The sequence below is a fragment of the Meriones unguiculatus genome, chromosome 9 (assembly GCF_030254825.1).
Source record: "Meriones unguiculatus strain TT.TT164.6M chromosome 9, Bangor_MerUng_6.1, whole genome shotgun sequence".
Lineage (NCBI taxonomy): Eukaryota > Metazoa > Chordata > Mammalia > Rodentia > Muridae > Meriones > Meriones unguiculatus.
In genome coordinates, this window is record NC_083357.1 from 2,692,440 (window position 1) to 2,709,989 (window position 17,550).

General features: G+C 46.1%; 1 long non-coding RNA gene across 1 annotated transcript; it reads left to right on the top strand.

Annotated features, from left to right (window-relative positions):
* Positions 1-806: 806 nt before the first annotated feature.
* Positions 807-16,829, top strand: LOC132656567 (uncharacterized). The gene is made up of 5 exons (XR_009594325.1): positions 807-1,032; positions 2,493-2,593; positions 6,094-6,197; positions 13,768-13,899; positions 16,256-16,829. It is a non-coding gene; the product is annotated as an uncharacterized LOC132656567 (long non-coding RNA).
* Positions 16,830-17,550: the final 721 nt, after the last annotated feature.

The following is a 17,550-nucleotide window of genomic DNA, read 5'->3' on the forward strand; positions in this document are numbered from 1 at the left end:
CTGCTTCAACACGGTGACTTTGGGGGTGCCTTGCTCTGGATTGCCTTTGCACACCTTAAAACTGAAGATGACCACCTAGGTGGGCAGGAAGGTGGTGAATAGCTGGGGTCTATTGAGTTAATACATATAAATGTTTAGTGCAGTGCCTGGTGTGTGACAGTCAGTCAGGGCTCAGTAAACACTGGCTGCTCTCATGTTGTTAATGCTGATGGCAGCATTACTGAGAACTTACTGTCCCCAGGCGCTGAGTGTCACATTCTAATAATAATTAACATATTCTGATAATAGTTCTGCAAGGAAACAATCACCATCAACTCTACTTTATAGAAATGTGAGGTTCAGAGAGGTCAGATAACTTGCTCAGGAACACACAGGTCAGGATAGTAGAGGCACAGTTTGGCCGCTGGCATCTACATCGTGTTCACTCTGCTCTCTTGGAGTTAGTATTGAGTTTCAGAAAGGGAGCTGAGGGTCTCAGTGGGTACGAGAAGGAAAGGGGTTTGTAGAGAAAGCATTCTGGGGTGGGGTATCTCCCTGTTCTCTGCTAAGCTCAGAGCTCCACTGAAGATGCTGAGTTGGGGACAGCAATATCATACATTTGCTTTGGCAGGAATTTCCTTGCTGGGTGTAAGGTCAGGCTGTGAGATTCTGGATCAGACCATTCCTGGAGTTGGGGTCATAGACCACAGACCATAGATGGTCCTGGAGATGAGCTGGAAGGACTTTCTGGCTAGCTTTGGGAGGTGCTAAGAAAAGCCACCCTTTGGTCATTACCAGGTCATGGCTGCAGACTTCTAGAGGTTTCCAGCCTTTGGGGAGCCACTAACTCCAATCTTCTACAGACCCCTCACTGAAGCATGAGTCCCGGGAATCCTTCTCCAAAGCTTCGATCAAATAAGCCTCGGAAACTGCAGCTCTGTTCCCACAAAGCAGTTGTTGTCAGAGTCATTCATGGTGTCTCAGGCCTGACCATGCTCACAGGCTACTGAAGATTAATTTTGCCAGGATCCACGCCGAATGCCGGGAAACAAGGTAGGATGGTTATTAACTTCCTTAACACAGCAGCTGCAGGTGTGTCTACTGGCACAGGTCTTGTTCTCTGAGGTTAGGATGCATCTGTGCATGTCATCCACCTGTGGATCACACTCCACTATCACCAGTCCCTGAAGTGGGGAATCAAGCTCTGGGTGCCCTCCGAGATCACTTGCTTGGTAGCTGTCTCTGCTCTGCCTTTCATCTGCATCTCCCTCGTGCTCTCTCAGGGATCATCCATTAGGTCCACCACCCCTTGCAGCAGCTTGTTTTAGAGAGATCAGGGTTTCTGCTCGTGGGGATTCCTGAAATGCACCGAAGTTGAAGGCTCTTAGAGATCTTGCAATGAGGGACTTGGTTGGCTTTGCCCACTGGTGCCTATTTCTCAAGCCTGGGAGAGTTACACCCCAGAATTTCGTGCCCCATACCACCTAGAAGTTGGAAGGCTGAGCTCAGGATGCTAGCCTGATGGGTTGGTTCTGGCAAGGTTCCCCTTCCTGGTTTGTAGATGGCCAGCTCTTGGCTGTGACCTCACAGGAAGGGAGCCGAGAGAATGGAGGTAATGCCTCGCCCACTTCTCCTCAGCAGGGTGCTAATCCCGCCGACAGGGTTCCACATTCATGATCCAGTCATTTCCTGCAGACCTCACCTTCAAATGAAATTGCATTGGGATCGAGGCTTTACTGTATGTGTTCTTTTGGGGGTGGGTGGGATGGGGTCAGCGTTCACAAGGAAAAGAATTTGTGATTACCACAGTGTTCCCCAAACTTCACTTGATTCACTTTGTGGAGGATCAGTAGCTAATTCACCTCGCAGTTGACAGAGGGGAGTGGCAGCGCCCTCTATCGCCAGCGCAGGCTTAAGGACGTGCTATGCTACAGATGATAAATGATAACCGGCTCCCCACTCCCCTCACCTGTGAACTGCAGAAAATAATATCAACATCCAAAGAGTTAATGTACCACGAGAATCTCAGGTAAGCTAGAGAAGATTATACAAATATGCAGGTGGCTTGTCTCAATAGTGGAAGTGGCGGGGGCGTCAAATATAAGGACCTGAGCTCATTGTGTTGGGTCTGAGTTCTTTCTTCAGGGGACTGGGGACAAGAGTGTTTTCATACACTGGTTTTCTCAAAAGGAGACGCTTCCTCCTCTGCGCCCATCACGCCCACCGAAGATCTGAAATAGTTGCCCAGAGGAAGAGCAGGAATGGATCTGACGCCAGTGCATCCATCTTGGACCGTCCTTATCTCATTTTCACGGTCACCGGAGACAGCCAGGGAAGATAACCAGATGTTCCAGCATCCCCCCTCATTCGCTCTCTCTGGCTCACTCTATCTTTTTTTTTTTTTTTTTTTTGTAAATTCAATTTAGAAGGTCCGTTTCTTAGCAACAGCAGCAGTACGTGGCTCCAAAGCACTCCTCAGCTACTGCCGTGCTCAGATGAGCTTCTCTTTACAGGCTGCAAATTGAGACCTACACTGGGACCGAGAGGCAAGCCAGCTTGAGAGCAGCAGTCCAGGGCTGAATTTAGGAGGGGGAGAATTCCTAAAGAACTCAAGGTGAGGGGGAAGGCTGTTAAGGCTGTCCTTGTGACATGTGATGCTGGCTGTGTCGCCTGGCTGGAGGCCTGTACCTGCCTGCTCTAGCTGTGTCCTGGGAAAGCCATAGTCTTGGGAGGTGTGGCTTCCTAAGGAGCGCTGGATAAAAATCTCAGATCTAGCTGTAACAACACTGTAGGGTCATGTGTAAGCCAGGGACTCTTCTACGACCCCTGTACACCTGTCATATAGGCAGGATGGCCTGCCTTGCCAAGCTCAGGAACAAAAGAGTCCCAGCCAGCAGTTCAGCAGACAGCGGGGTTGATGGCCACATCAGAGGCCCTGCATCTTTCTTTCTCTGTCCTGCTGTGTTCCCTTCCATTCTCTAGAGAAAGAAAAACTAGATGTTGGGAGGGTGAACACATCCTTTCCTGTGGTAGGTCTTTGGGATGTCGTCAGACAAAAAATTAAAGTGGAAAGGAGAAGAGGAGAAAGAAAGCTGCCTGCGTAGACCCAGAGTCACAGCAACAAGACAGAGTATTGGGTGTGAGAGCCTATAAGCCCTTTTATGTGAATATCCATTAGCACCTGAATCAGCTGCACAGGCTGCAAGCCCTTGGCCCACAGGTCAGAGGTGACACTCCTTATGTTTTATGATTTGTGGAATTAGTTGCTAACAGTTGAAAATGAGAGAACATCACCTAAAAGTCCTTAGAATAACCACAAGGATTCATGTGCTCTCCACTCAGCTGAACAGGGGCTGCTCCATTAAAAATGGGACAGGTGTTATCCAGCTCATTGCAGTCTTCATGCTGCCAGCTACTGGCTCCCATGGACCTTTTCCTCGTTTCTTATCTATCTGGTCACCAAAGGCATCTGAACTTGCAATCACTTCTGTACCAGTAAACCCTTGTCCACGGGCAAAGTAAGAATGCTAATAAAAATCTACTGGAAACCTTCATTAAGATGATGTAACGTCATGCCTGTGAAGGTCTGATGTGGCAGGGGTTAAAGTGTCTGTGTGGAGGCTGTGGAGATTACTCAATCAAGTAAGTGTTCCTCATGCAAATGTAAGGACTGGATTTGGGTCCCCAGTACCACACACACACACACACACACACACACACACACACACACACACGTGTGCACAAAACAAAACAAAACAAAACAAAATAAATCAAAGGTGGTGGTAGTGGCTCCTGTTGTAACTACAATGTTGGGAGTGGAGGGAGGAGCCAAGAGAATTCCTGAAGTTCATTGGCTAGCCAGGCTAGCCACATCAGTGAGCTTCAGGGGCAGTGAGAGAGAGCTTGTCCACGATGGTTTGAGTGTGAGTGCTCCCCAGAGGCTCATCTATTTGAATCCTTGGTCCTGAGTGGGGTTATTTGGGAAGGATTAGAGCTGTGGTCTGGTTGGAGATGTGTGTCACTTAGGGTGAGCTGTTTCGAAGTTCAAGCCATTCCCAGTTAGCACTCTCCCTGCCTCAAGCTCAACTTGAGATGAGCGCCCTCAGCTTCTGCTCCAGCACCATGCCTGTCTGCCTGCTGACATACTCCTCACCACTGTGGTCATGGACTAAACTAGCCCTCTGAAATGGCAAGTCTCCGCAAATGTTTTATAAGTTTGTCTCGGTCATGGTATTTCAACACAGCAATAGTTGATCGATACAAGATGTGATAGAGATAATAAGCTGATAAATACAAGATTATGATGGAATGATAGGTGCAAAACTTTAGACTCACCTAGACAGGATAGATAGTATTTTCTTCAAGGTTGCCAAATACAAATGAGCTGAACATTTTGAATGTAACTTTTACATACGGCTTTCGTGATTGTTTCATAACTGTTCTTGCTATATGTAGTTTATTGTAAATAAATAAAGTTCATATGCATTTGAAAAAAAAGAAAAATAACATGGAGAGTGATTAAGGAAGCTATCTGACACCAACTTTTGGCCTCTCACATACATGCTATCACATGTACATGTGCAGTCACATGTACACATACACAAGAACATGTACACACATGTACCACAAACACACATGTACAAAAATAATAGTTCCCACCTGCTTTGTACAACTTTCAGGAGTTTGTGTCATTTGTATTATACTGGCTGCCCACAGGAGACCAAAACTGTTCCAGATGCTCATAGGAACAGTTAAAGAAAGGGAAGACTTATTTAGCTCACGGTTCTAGAGGTGTCATTCACTCATGGTGGATAGGAAGCAGAATGCAGCAGTAACAGGAAGAAGCAAGGGCAAGGTTATAGCCCCCGTATTAGCTGCTTTTCTATTGTTTTGATAAAACACAACAAACAAGGCAACTTGTGTAAGGAAGGGTTTATTTGGGGTTTACGCTTTCAGAAGTTTAGGGTTTATGTTGGTGGAGTGGATGTGGCGTGTGGCAGGCAGCTGGAGCAGCATCTAGGAGTCATTTCTTGAATCACAAATAGGAAGCCAAGAGGACAAGCTGGGCGTCTTAGTCAGGGTTTCCGCTGCTGTGATGAAACACCACGGCCGAAGGGAACTCGGAGGAAGTGAGGGTGGGACCCTGGAGTCGGGACTAACGCAGAGGCCATGGAAGGACACTGCTCACTGGATTGCTCTTAATGGCCTGCTCAGCCTGCTTTCTTATACAGCCTGGGGTGGCACTCCCCATTACCCAGTCATTACTCAAGAAAATGCACTACAGACCCCAAAACAGGAAATCTGATGGAGAGCTCAGTGAGTTTCCTCTTCTCAGATGAAGCTAACTGTGTCAAGTTGAAAAACAACAACAAAAACAAGCCAGACCAACTTAAACAGTAGGAATAGCACATGATGGCCTTTTGAACCTAAAGGCCAACCCCCAGTGATGTATTTAACCACAGTAAGGCCACACCTCCTCTTCCCCAAATAGCCATCGACTGGGACCAAGAATTCAAATGTCTAAGGCTTACAGAGGACCTCTCCTTCCAGCCACCACAGCTCCTCTTTCTCCAACCAGCTCCTGATTTCTACCTCTCTCCATGGGCCCTGTCTTAGAGTTTCTATTGCTGTGAAGAGCCGCCATGACCACGGCAGCTCTTACAAATGAAACCATTTAATGGGGCTGGCTTACAGTTCAGAGGTCTAGTCCATTGTGATCATGGTGGGAAGCAGGGCAGTGTGCAGGTAGGCATGGTGCTAGAGAAAGAGCTGAGAGTTCTCCACCTGGGTTGGCAGACAGCAGAAAGAAAGAGTGAGCCACTAAGCCTGGATTGAGCTTCTGAAACCTCAGAGCCCACCCCTACTGACACACTTCCTCCAGTAAGTGCAAACCTACTACAACAAGGCCACACCTCCAATAGTGCCACTCTTTATGAGTCTATGGGACCATTTTCACTGAAACTGCCAAAGCCCCTGAAGGCCGTCACCTTATACATCCATCAATGGGTCAATCTGTTGTTTAGATGAGATCCTTTGTGATTAACTGTCTCTGGGAGCACCATAACAGACACACCTTGGTGTGGTTTACTAATCTCTCTCTCTCTCTCTTTTCAGTTCAATCAAGCTAAGAATTAAAATTAACCATCACACACAAGACTTCTATTGTTCCTTCTCTTAGCACTATCATCACATGAAGGTTTTACCTCAAAAGATGCAAGGTAAAGGCTTAGCTTGCTTGTTTATGAAGCTGGTGACTGTGGCCACAGTACTGGCTTCTCCAGGTGTTAGAGGTTGGTCTGGTGCTATATATTTTAATGCTGATCTCAGTGCCTTGAGATCTGGTTATCACCCTGCCATGGGCATTGTTTTTAATGTTGAGCTATCTCTTGTATCCGCGTGATGAGAAGAAATGTTCCCCAGTTATCCCTGATTGGCTGACTAAATGGCCTAGACTTGGCAGAAGGTGGTAGGTGTGGCTAAGGTCCTCAGGCTTTAAGGACAGGAGGATCTTGGGAAGGATACAGGGACAGGAAGAGGGAGAGGAAGGAATCTGAGAGCTGCCATGGTTTTTTTGTGGGAGAAGCACATGGCTGGCATGGGTGAAAGAAGTGGCTCAGATGAAGAATAAGCAAGTGTTTATGGAATTATGGATGGGAGGTAAAGGTGATTTAGAGAGTTAATTTATGCCCTTCTCCAGGTAAGATAAGGCTATTTTAAAATCTATCAAGTGTCTTTGTCTTTTATTGATTGTGATAGTGGGTTAGATATACCCTATGTAATAGTTATAGGGCTAATAATAAACATTATTTAGCTATATCTTTAAATTAATAGCAACACCTAGGTCTAGAAAAGTAAAGCACGCTGGAGACAGATAGTCAACCCACATGGAATATTGCTGAAGTCTGATCCATGAAGAATGACAGGACCACCTTGATAGACCACCATGTGAACCACCCCAGGAGAGAGGAATCACGTGCATATTCTTTTGTCAGCCAGGCACTGATCTGGATTCCATCCTCCAGGAAGCCTGGTATGACTTCTGAGCAAAGCAACTCCAGTCAACCAAGAGGAGCTCTGGGGAGTAGGGGGTGGGCAGGTGTTTGCCAGCGGCAGCTAATGCAGTAATATGGAGACAGATGCTGTGGTGTTGGCTTTGTCAACTTGAAATAATACAAAAACATGTGGGTGGAGAGTCTCGGTGAGGAGCTACCTAAGTCAGGTTGGCCTGTAAGCATGTCTGTTGGGAGGTTGTTTTGATAAGTTGATGTCGGGAAACCTAGCCTACTATGAGTGGCACCATTCCCTAGGCCAGGGGTCCTGGATCACGTGGGAGTAAAGAAAATGAGCTGAGCACAAGCAAGCAGGCAAATGATCATGTATGCATTAATTTACTTCTGGTCTTGACTGTGAATGTGATGGGACCAACTGAAGTTTTTGCCTTGACTGCAACTTGGACTTGTAAACTGAAATAAACTCCTTTCTATCCATTTTTTAAAAAAAAATCAGGGTATTTTATCATAGCAATAGAAATGAAGCTGAGACAGGTACCATGGCTTAGAAAGTGGGGGTCTTAGGTGGTCACCCACAATGTCTTCCATGGCTCACCACGTGCACTTTGCAGTTAATCTTTGTATCCAGGGCTGGAGAGATGGATCAGAGGTTAAGAGCATTGGCTATTCTTTCAGAGTTCCTGAGTTCAATTCCTAGCAACCATATGGTGACCCATAACCATCTATAATGAGATCTGGTGCCATTTTCTAGCCTGTTGGTTCACACATAGGCAGAGACTATATAAATATAAAATAAATAAATCTAAAAAAACCCCTTCATACCCAGTGAAGATTGCCTGGTCTGAATATTTCTGTAATTATGTGACCACAAGTCTTAAATAGTCTTATGAGGGGTTAATGGACTCTCTGCTGTAGCAGCTGGTCTCAAGGCCAGATTCATTTTTTTCCCCTTCATTCCCTTCTTCCTCTGCTACTTGCTTCAGACTTTTCTTGTCCTTGGTTGGAAGGTCTGCTGGCCTGGATACCTTTCCTGGTGTGTGACACAGCTACTCACCTGTAAGGAGTCTGAGACCCAGATTACCACACCCATACCAAGCTGTAGTTGACAATTTTCAGGTAATGTCAGTCACAGAATGCTTAGAGACCCTGGGGGAGCAATTAGATTCCAGACAAATTTCTCCACACTCCCATCCAGTGACATCAAATGACATTTTCCTTCTGATGATCAAGAATAGTTACTCTTGGCCATGTGATAACCCTATCTATGCCTGTTGATTTACTAACCCAAAAAGCAATGACAGTAGCTCTCTTGGTGACAGTCTGTACCATTGGGTGTGTATCATTGATGATGGTTAATGCTATTACGGTTCCTATTCGTCAGTGAAAAACCAGCAATTGGCTGAGACTGAGGTAAGCCTGGCTAGGTTTTCACAGTGGGAGACCCGAGTGTGTGTTGGCTTTACACTTCCCAGAGCCCACCCACATGCCTCTGCCCAGATTTGCTCTTGTCTTTTATTGTGTTCCTTCAGACTCTTGACTCAAAAGCTAATCTGTTTGTGAAATTTCATCTGTCTATCCCCACCTCATCTCTCTGAATCTTTTTCTTTATTCCAGCAGTATTTGACCTGTGGATTGTGGCCCTTTGGGGGATCAAATGACTCTTTGACATGGGTCACCTAAAACCATTGGAAAACACAAGCATTTACATTTTGATTCACAACAGTTATGAAGTAGCAACAAAAATAATTTTATAGCTGGGCATGGTGGCACTCTGGGAGGCAGAGGCAGGAGGATCTCCATAAGTTCGAGGCCAGCCTGGTCTACAAAGTGAGTCCAGGACAGCCAAGGGTACACAGAGTAATCCTGTACTTGGAAGATTTCTGGGCCCCTTGAGAAGGTTTGTAGTGTAGCCATATTCATTGTCTCTATGGACCAAACTGGAGCCTTTGTGACTCCATTAGTTGCTACATCAGGGCATAGGTGTGAGCTGAGGAGATACACTGGAGATTTTTTTTTTAAGCATTGGATGTGTGCAAGTTTATCTGATAAGTAACTTCTGTCTCTGCTCCTGTTCAGACCTGATCTTAGGTATTCCAATTCATCTCTGATGGATCATTCACCTTGCAGCTCATGAAGGGCAGTTCTTGTAGACATCCTATGCTTAATCCTTCTCTTCTCTCTTCCTCTATCAAGTATGTCTGCTGCAGCATGTTAGAGGCTGCTTTAGAATGATGCATGCATTTCTTAATTATTTTAAAAAGATGTATTTATATCTTAATGTATGCATGGTTCTGTGTGAGTGAATATTCTGTGTCTGTATGCCCACAGATCTCCTGAGCTGCATTTCCAGATAGTTGTGAGCTACCTTGTCTGGGTGCTGAGAACTGAATTCTGGTCTTCTGCAAGAGCAGGAAGCACCAGACCTCATGTGAGGGGGTTCCAGTCAAAAGGCAGACTGGCAAAAAGTATCATGTAATATTGCCTTCTGACCATGTGTATAAAAGTATATACAAAATAATATTGAATTTCCCATTCGACATGAGTACGGTCACAAAAATACTCATTAGGGATATGCAGGTATTCCAAAATCTGAAAAACCCTTGAGGTCCAAACCATTACAGCTCCTCAGAATTTGGGAAAGGGGTATTTATCTTGTACCTGATCTTATCACAATATCATGGCCTTTACACTAAGGCCAGATTTATATAACATTATCAACATAGTGGACCAGTGTGGCCCTGTGGAAAGTCTAGGCAACTCAGACCTTTTTTGTGAATGAATAAGGCAGACTCACCAGAACCCCAAGACAGACCCATGGAGGGGTATTGATGCTCATCGTATGTGAATGGAGGTGACCCAGAGATGTTTCTTCTGATGAGTGTGGGACTGAAAGGCTTCTTCAGAGTTTGCTTGCCATCATGTTAGGGTGTTCCCGGTGACTTTGTTAGCCGCCTTAACAGCTGGGATGACACCTAACAGCATTGACCTACGGGGAGAAAGATCAATGGTTTCAGTTGGTTTTTGTTCACAGTGAGGTGTGAGGTGAGGCATCGTGGCAGCAGGAGCAAGTGGCAGGGGATTGAGATTCAGACAGACCGACAAATGGACAGAGGCAGGGGAGGAAGGGGGAAGAGAGAGAGGGAGGGGAAGAAAGAGATCAAGGCAAGATACAGCCTCAAGGACACACACAGTGACCTCTTGTAGCCAACCCATGCTTTTCAAAGTTTCAGGCCCGTCCCCTGAGTATTGCTAGCTCAGTGGTCAGCACTTGAGGCTGTGGTGCATACTTCACTCCAAAACATGACAGCAGGTATCACATCTGATTCAGAAGCTGTATATAGCTTACTGATTGATGCGTAGTAGGTCACTGTCGTGTAGAAAATGGCGGGATCATTTGACCTGCCTTTGTGTGTGTGTGTTGGTGTTTCACTCATGTATTCTAGACATGAGGTGAACTATTGAGAGCTTTCAGCTTTTGGTTGGGATTCCCATTTACTCAATTTCTAACACCCCTATTATAAGGGGCTATAGTTAGGTTTTGAGTCACTGTTTCAGCAACAACTGAGCCCCTGCAGTTACCATCCCACCGGACACGTGCATTTTCTGTTCTTCGTTGCCTGTTTGAATTCTCTGTTCTCTCAGAACATGGCAGTGGGTCGGTCTACATTATATACTGACTACAGTGTTACAAGGCTTCCTTTTCTTTGGAGGACCCAACTTCTTTTTTCAGTTGATGGATTTTGGGTCCGAGAACTGTCCTAGATCTGGAGACAGGGCAAGTATTACATTCTCATTAGTGATCCTAAGGTCAGTCTTCTGTCCACACATTCTTTATCTCTGCTAAATCTCCACATTACAAAGAACCCCCATTAGTTCATTAGAATCTTGTGTTCTATTAGGTGTTTCCACAGATTTGAAGCCAGTGGACCTACCTAGAAAGCCTGGGTAGATACGTAAATACCGATGGCTTTTCAGGCATTGGATAACTTTTAAAACCACCCTCGTTTAGCTACTGCAGCCTCAACAGAGCTACAAATAGTATCTAATCAAACGGGCATGGCTCTGTCTGATAAAACTTTATTTACAAAACAACAGAGTGAGCAGGGTTTGGGGTGTAGGTCATAGTTGCTGACGCTTGTAGGTTGGCCTTACTACTTCAGTTTTGATGCACATAAGACAACTCTTCCCACTTTACCTCTGGAAGTCAGAGCCACCTCCTGTCCTTGCTAATCTTTCTCAGTTCAGATCACCACAGGGACCCCAGTTACACACAGACCTGTCCTAGCAAGGCCAGTGCTTCCCCATCCTGCTTTCCTCGCTCCATGGAGGGCGGAGCGCCCTGCTCCTTTCCAAGGATCCCGGTGTGCCAGAGCTCTCACCTCGGATTTTGCTCCTTCAGTTTTCATCCTTTCCCCAATTAATAAATTACTGAGGCAAAACTCAGGTCGCATGAAGTCAGCCACCTTCAAGGGAGCGACTCAGCGGCACTTTAGCACACTTCTGACTTTGCAACTACGGCTCCTGCCTTGTTCCAGAGCCTCTCCATCACTCCTCCAGTGAAGCGATCAAGGACTGTCTTCTGACCGACCTCAGGCCTCACAGCTACCAAGCTGCATTCTGCCTACCTGGATTTATCTCCTGTAGGCCTTTCCTGCAAATGGAATTATGTAATTCCACTATGGCATGAGTATTGGCATGATGTGCTGAAGTTTAGCCAGGTTGTCAGCCCTTTGCTCCTTTTCACAGGTGAACAAATTTAAGTCCGTCTCTATGTGTCTATTTATGTATGCATCTGTCCATTGCAATTTGTTCAGCCATTCATCCGTTGGTCAGCATTTGAGCAGTTGCCACCTTCTGGCTTCTGTTAACAGCACTGCCATGAACATTTAGGGCTATCCATTTGTTTGAATTTGTGTTTTAAATTGTTTCACACAGCTGGGCATGGTGGCACACGCCTGGAATACCAGTGTTTTGGAGGCTGATGCAGGAGGATCACGACATGGAAGGCTACAATTGGCTACATAGTGATTTTTCAGGCTATTCTGACCTCCTGAGGGAGATCTTGTCTCAAACAGAACAAATACAATAAAAACAAACTATTTTAGAGATATATCTAGGAGCAGAATTGTGGGACCATTCGGTAAATCTATATTTAACTTTCTGAGGACCTGCCAGGTTGTTTTTCATTGTTGCCGTGGAAAGCACGTTACATCCCTACATTCCTAGCGATGTACGCACATATTTGCAACTCCTAGGACTTTTTGATTTAAAAAATTTTTTACTCACAGTTTTCCTAGTATGTTTGATGTAGTACCTCACTGTGGTCTCGATTTGCATTCACCAAATGACTCGTGACTTTGAACATTTTCTCGTATGGATGTTGGTTATTTTTATACTTTCTTTGTAGAAATAGTCGTTCGAGTTCTCTGTTCATGTTTTTAAGGTTAGATTGCTTTTTTTCTTTTGTTGTTATAGTCGTTGTTGTTTTTGCTGTCTACCTGTTAGAGTTCCTTATACATATTTTGAATATTAGACTCTTATCATAGTATTATCTGCAAATACCTTATCTCAGTTTCAGGGCTATCTCTTCACTTTCCTGATAATATCATCAGGTACATGGAAGGGGTTTGATTTTAATGATGCCTCATTTGTCTGTTTTCCCCTTTTGTTGCTCAGGCTTTTGTTGTCAGGTCTAGGATTCCATTGCTCTGTTCAAGGATTTTGTGGTTTTAGCTCTTACATTTAAGTTGTTGAATTTATTCTTGCAATGTATGAACTAAGGTTCTAACTCCATTCTTCTGGGTGAGGATACTCACTTGCTAGTTGAGCAATATTTGTTGAGGAAGCCACTTTTTCTCCATTGGGTGGTCTTCGTACTCCTTCTGGAGACCAGTGGTCTTTTCCAGGATATCGAAAGTGTGATAGGTTTGCACTGATCTTCATCTTTTCTGAAAATAAAGTCTAAGTAATATTCTTTTGGCTTCTGGGGGGCATCAAGTTCTTGCTTTCTTACATCAGATACCAGCAAACATTTTCTGTGAAGGACCAGTAAATAGGTTTCAAGAACCATTGAATCCAATGGTCTGTGGCCCCCTCCTCACGATTTGTTGTAGTAACTCTCAAGAATCATGCTGGCCTTGGAACCAGCTCCTAGTGTGGGCCACGCTGTGAGAGTGGTCATTACAGTGTCAGCCCCGTGGCAACAGCTTCCGCACCTGCCTTCCCACCGTCTCCTGGCTTGTGCTAGCCAGGTCTCACAGCTTCCCCAGTGGATCTCTCAGCAGATTGGTCGCTCGCCTTGCGAACTCTGCTGTGAGTTAGAGCTACAGATTGGCCCAGTTACAGGTCTGGTGGCTGAAGAGGGTCAGCACTGTAGTGGAAAGTGCTCTACTTCCTGGCTGTGCAGGCAGACTTCTGTCATGGCAGTCATGGCCAGGAGGACATCTGGCACTCCACCGGAAGGAGTGGACACTTGTAGCAGGTGTTGGGGCTGCAGGCAGGTTGGAAACTCTAAGGGTTCAGTGTATCAACTTGCATACATCTAGATTATGTTTTGGGGCCCTAGTCCTTCCCATCAGGATCTTAACTTGGCAGATGGCAGTTGTTGGACTAAGGAGGCAATTGCAAATTATGTCCTGCGTCTGACCCCAGCGCTCTCTGATGTCCAAGCCCCGGAAATGAGAATCCCTTTAAATGTCATTCAAGGAGTTCTCTGCCTCTCACACTTGCTTTACATTGCTGATTGATTTATCTCAAGCCTGTCATTTTCTCTCTTCAGAGCACAAAGTGTTCAACAATAGATATCCCGCTTGAGAGCCCTTGCACTTACACTTCTCCGGTCTCTCTCAGCTTCTGGAGCTACGGCCCGTCTGCACACGTCTGTCTCCCTCTGCCCAGCCCAGCTCCGCAGGTAAAAGTCGTAGCAACTGGGCCAGAGTGATGGCTCCATGCTGGCATGAGGACCTGGGTTAGGATGCCCAGCACCCACCTAAAAGTTGATGCAGTGGGGTGTGTGTGTGTGTGTGTGTGTGTGTGTGTGTGTGCGTGCGTGCGCATGCGCGTGTGCATGACTTCAGTGTGGGGGAGAGGGATGTAGAGCAGTGGATACCTGGAACTCATTGCCCAGTCTGTCTAACTGCATCAATGAGCGCCAAGTTCTGTGAGAAACCATGTCTCAGAAAAGGAGGGTGGGGGTTGGAGAGATAGCTCAGTGTCCAAGAGCAAATACTGTTCTTCCAGAGAATCTGAGTTTAGTTCCAAGTATCCATATCTGGTGGTTCATAAGCACCTGTGACTCCAGCTCCAGGGTACCTGACATCCCTGGCCTCCATAGACACCCACACTTGTGCACACACACACACACACACACACACACATACACAGTGAAAAAAGAAAATGAATCGTTAAAGAAATGAAGTGAGCAATAAGAGACAGAAGCCCGATATTGTCCCCTGGCCTCCACATAGCTGGGCACACACATACATATGCACACACATGCACAAGCATATCTCTATCTTAATCTCTATCTATCTATGTTCTATTTATATTCATCTATCTCTACCACATATGCATATACACATATATACTTGCATAGATACATGCACACACAAGTAGAAGCGACTATATTAAATTCTACCAAGGACGCTGGACACACAGTTCTTTATCTCCGGCTGAGTGACTCTTCTCAGAATCCCCTCCTCAGGTTGACTTCCCAGGACCACTTGGCTCCCAGAGATCTAGGTTGTTTCTTTGCATCTGTGAAGTGCAGGCACTTACTGAGAGAGTCCTCCCCAGGAACAATTGGAGTTAACCAGGCTGGGGTCGAGGAAGATGCTCAGCGAGCTAGTCTGGGCTTCCCATAGACTCCACTGCAGAACCTTCTGCTGGATTTCCTATCCTGCAGCAGCTGCCTCCGTCCCTTGGGTGAGGGACGGAACTTCCCTGGCAGGTGACTTGTCGGTCCGGAGTCAGGCTGCAAGTTGTTCCTAGCCAACGAGCAGAGCTCTGGGGATAGCTGGGAAGGGCAACCAGAAGCCAAGGCGTCTGTAGCCAACGAGCAGAGCTCTGGGGATAGCTGGGAGGGGCAACCGGAAGCCAGGGCATCTGCCACAGAGAGTGGCATTTCCAGGGACAATGACATCAGAAGGGCTGGGGTGAGGAGGATAAGAACCTGGGAGAACCTTTGGCCAGGATGGGTGGCAGCAGAAGTGGTGAGGAATGCTTGAGCTTCAGATATGTTTTAGAAGACAACTTTGCTGACCTCCATTGCATAAAGAAGCCACACCTGAAATGCACATTTGAGGAGTTTAATGTAGGCATTTATCTATAATGTCACCCCAGTACCTGAGGCAATGAACCTTTTTTATCATTCCTTATTCCTTGGTACCCTCCTTCCTGCTCATGCATACCAACCCTCGCCTCCCTTTCCCTCTGTGTTCCAGGAAATCACTGGTCTTATTTATGCTAATATAGCATATATATATATATTTTCATACATACATATGAAATTTATGGAATTTTGTATGGATAGAATCACATAACATTACCCCCTTTCTTTCACTCAGCATTACCACACAGAGCCTCATATTTCAGTTGTGTCAATTGTTCATTCCTTCATACTCCATGATATGGACATAGCTTAGCTGATGAACATGTGAGTTGTTTCCGGGTGAGGGTGATTGTGGTCACGTATCCACCTGCCCCAAACTGTTTTTATGCAGACGTCTGCTCTATTTCCCCTTGAGTAATGGCTACCTGTATTTATTTACCTGAGTTCTATGGTAATGGATTTCACACCAGGCACAATTATCCCACCACCATTTTTCAGGGTGACTGAATTTTAACCATTCCCCAAGAAGCACATGAGAATTTTTCTTCCCTACCACTTCCCCAACACCTAGCATGGTCAGTCTTTCTATGGTAGTCATTGCAGTAAGGGCAGAGCCTGTGGGGTTTGTTATAGGTCAGAGGTGGGATATGAGACCAAGGGAAAAGTTAGGTAGTCAACAAAAGCTGAAGAGCTGCTCTGGCATCATTTTAAGAGCTGAGTGGAGAGAAAGAATAGATACAGATAATCTCTTGTCTCAGGGAGTTCTACATCTCTTTTCTGTCAGACTAGGGAAGACTGGGGTGGCATGGGACTCTAGTTGGGGTGGGGAGGTGAAGACAGTGAAAGGGCCTGTGCAGAGCGTAGAGGTATTCTCTTTGCGCAAGAATGGACTGGGTGTTGTCAAAATGACTCTAAGTACTTGTGTTTATCCTCACAGATTAACACTGCTGTTACCTTTGGTCAGAGGAGCTTCTTTTCATTCACTGGGCAGCATCCACTGCTTGAAGTTCTGCAAATAAGCTGCTGTTTGATGCTGAGCTCTGGAGGACGCATCTACATCAATCCCTCTGAAGTCTGAAGAAAATTTCAGACAAGAGGCGGGAGGAGAAAACAGCCTGAGCATGGCGCACACTGTTTGGAACTGCTACACCAGCTGCGGTCGCTGCACTGGATGTGTGAGAGATTGGGCCCATCAACACTGTCCTAAAGGCAGGAGGGACTCATAACGGCCCCCAGGCAATTAGCGGTTGCTAAGGGAGGCAGAGTCATTTTCTTCAGGGGTGTAGGCACTAGTAAGGGGCAATGTTCCTGTAAGCTATTCGAGCCAAACTTACTGAGTCATCAAGAAAAACACAAAGCAAAAGGAGAATATGAAAGTAGAACAGAGTAGGGGCACTCATGGGAAGAGGAAGGTGAGCAGCAGAAGTGGGAGGGGCCAAGAGATCACACTGAAAGGTGATGGTGACAGATATGATCAAATATATCATGTATGTATGAAAACGTCATAATAAAACCCATAATTATGTTTAGGTAACATAAACATTTAAAACAAATAATCTGTTGAACTGGTCCAGAAACTTTCAGTGGTATTTAACTTTACTGTTTATTATTCCTCTGACCCTGGCCGAATCATGTCACTGCACCAAGCAGCCTCCACGTGTTCATCTGCACAGTGGGAAGGATGGCTCCTTCAGACGAACAGAGGTGCCTGACGATACAGGACCAAACCCAGATGACTTGACTGAAGTCAGGACACTCAATACACTCACTCGCTCACTTCTGTAGAGAGGACCAGGTGTCTTCAGAAGCCAGCCCACGGTCCGGCTCCTCGTTCCTTCCTCTCCTCCTGGCCTCCAGGTGCAGACTCAATCTGGAGGCCCTGGGGCAGGCAAGGAGCAGGAGAGTCCTGCTGGCAGCTTTATTTTTAGAGCCTCCCCTGGAAGCCAGCTCAGACTCCCTGGCTCCGTGGGGAGCTGAAGTCAGGCTATATTTAGGAGGCACAGCTGCGATCCACTATGCCTCCCGCACCATGAGGGTTTCAATCCTCATGGTGCTTGGAGCACACATCGCTTTTGCTTATGCTGTGTTTTCCCCCTCTGGGTCCTACCCAGGAGCTGCGGGCTCTCTTGCTTCCAAAGTTCTGGCTCCTGTGTGCTCTGTGATGCAAAGCAAGAGGGGAGCTCAACCCACCTGATTTCCTGAAGCCATAGCTTCTGCCTCATCATGGGGCTC